The sequence below is a fragment of the Myotis davidii genome, unplaced genomic scaffold (genome assembly GCF_000327345.1).
Source record: "Myotis davidii unplaced genomic scaffold, ASM32734v1 scaffold3069, whole genome shotgun sequence".
NCBI classification, from domain to species: domain Eukaryota; kingdom Metazoa; phylum Chordata; class Mammalia; order Chiroptera; family Vespertilionidae; genus Myotis; species Myotis davidii.
This window is the reverse complement of record NW_006300042.1, coordinates 47,392-49,787: the sequence shown is the minus strand read 5'-3', so window position 1 is coordinate 49,787 and position 2,396 is coordinate 47,392.

Below are 2,396 nucleotides of genomic sequence, written 5' to 3'. Positions count from 1 at the left end.
CTGATCTGTGTTTCTCTCTCAATGATGTTTCTAGCTCTCTATTCCTCTCCCTTCCTCTCTGTAAAAAAAAAAAAAAATCAATAAAATATATTAAAAAATAAATAAAAAAGAAGATCCTTTAAAAAAAGTAATGTAGTAATTCCAACATAGATATATACAATGTTGTATTCTTCATTTAACCTAACATGAGTATTTTTCTATTTTGTTTCGTTATAAATGATGAAATAATATTCCTTTGAATAACTGAATTATAACCGTTCTTCCTTTAATCTCACCAACTTGCTTTATTGAACATAAGCTTCGACAATAAACTTCCTGTATGTTGTTTTTTTTTTTAGATTACTCCTCAAAATAATTGTTGAATACAGGACTGGGGTAAAGGGCATAAGCCTTTTAAAATAAGTTAGATATTTTAAAGGTACATATTGCCAATTAATTTCCAAAAGATGATACCAGTTTGCAATTTTGCCAGCCATGGATGCAAGGAATAAGCCATAGGAATTGGTCTTACACAATTAGAAATGGAGAAACTTAGTAAGTTTTGATTGTGGCCAGATCCATTGTCTGAGTATCCTAGCATTCCTGTTAAATTATTAGGATTCTTAGCAAATGGTTTTAATATTTATTGTCATTTTTTTTCAACCATAATTTGTAAAAATCAGAAAGTTATAATTGCTTATAATAGATAATTTGAAAATGCAGAGATATGTTAAGAATAAAATCCAGAATGATTCCACCACCCAGCAATAAGTACTAAATCACTAAAATAACTCTTTGATAAACTTATTTTCAGTGTTACCGGTTTTTTTGTTTTTCTTTTTCTTTTTCAACCCTAGGCACTTGTTGGATTACCAGGTACCAGGAATACAGGAACTGTGGTGGTAACATACATAATTTACATAGCCTTTGATTCCAGCGCCTGACCCCTTCCCCCACCCAACACACGCACAGTGTATGTACTGTTACATAGCATCTTGACATTGTTCCCATGTTTTGAAAGCAGTGCTACAGAGTAGTTAAGAGTGGAGTTTTGGAGTCAGACCAGTATTCAAATCCTAGCTCTATAACATAGAGTTAAAATACTTAAATCTGATCATTTCAGAACATCTCTCTGTGCTTCAATGTTCTCTTCTGTAAAATGTAAATAATAATTTTGTGTAGACTATGTAATTGTTGCTAGTATTAAAAGCATGTAAATTTAAAAAGCATGTAAATAAATAACTTGTAAAATACTTAGTACAGTAGCTTGCTCATGGTAGGAGCTCAATAAAAACAATTTTTTCTTTGAAAATTTCTATGGAAATAGTATGACTTAATGGTATTCAATCCTATTGCTGCTAATACCAGTATTTTCTTAAACAACAATAGGTGATTCTCTGTCGCCATTGAAGTGTTTTCCAGTATTTTTCTTTTGTAAATAATAATATCACAAAGATATCAAGAAGTATGTACAAAAATGTTCAGAGTAGCATTATTTAAGGAAAGACAAAAACTGGAAGTAATCCAACTATTAATGAACCATGAAAAGTTATGCACAAATTAGATACTATACAAAAATGGGAATGAATGAAATACAAATTCTACAACATGGATGAATTTTACAAACATAATGTTGAATGAAAAGAGCCAAAGGGAGAAAGAAAATCATGCTTTGTAACTATTTACATAAATTTTAAAAGCAGGCATAAACAAGCCAGTGTGTTTAAAAATGCATGCTAACATGATAAAGCCATAAGTTATTATCATAAATGCCAGGATAATGGTTACTTTTAGGAAGGTTAGAGGAAAGGCGGATGTTTCTGAGGTACTGCATATCTGCATATTTCAATTCATTTTTTTTAAATCCTCACCCGAGAATATTTTTCCCATTGATTTTTAGGGAGAGTGGAAGAGAGAGGGAAAGACAGAGAGGAACATCGTTGTCAGAGAAACACATCGACTGGTTGCCTCCTGCACAAGCCCTGACCAGCCTTTGGGCCTGAGAAGGAGCCTGCAACCAAGGTATGTGCCCTTGACTGGAATCGAACCCAGGACCCTTTGGTCCTCAGGCTCTATCCACTGAGCAAAACCAGCTAGGGCATATTTCATTTCTTTATGTGGTGCCTGTTCACTTTATAATGATTCATAAAGTAATGCATTTATTTTATGTACTTTCTTATTTTTCCCATAGTACAGGAATCTGAGTTCTAGATGCTTAAGTATTTAAAATTTCCAGTGGTAACATAGCTTTTAAATATTATAGCATAATTTTTTCATATAAAAGACTAGCTTGAATAATCAAATCACATACAGATTGGTTGACTACAAAAATAACGGAACTCTAACTCATTGACAGCGAAGGGTCTTTGGATACTGGATGGAAGTAGGTAAACAACCAGGAACTAAGAAAAAGAAAA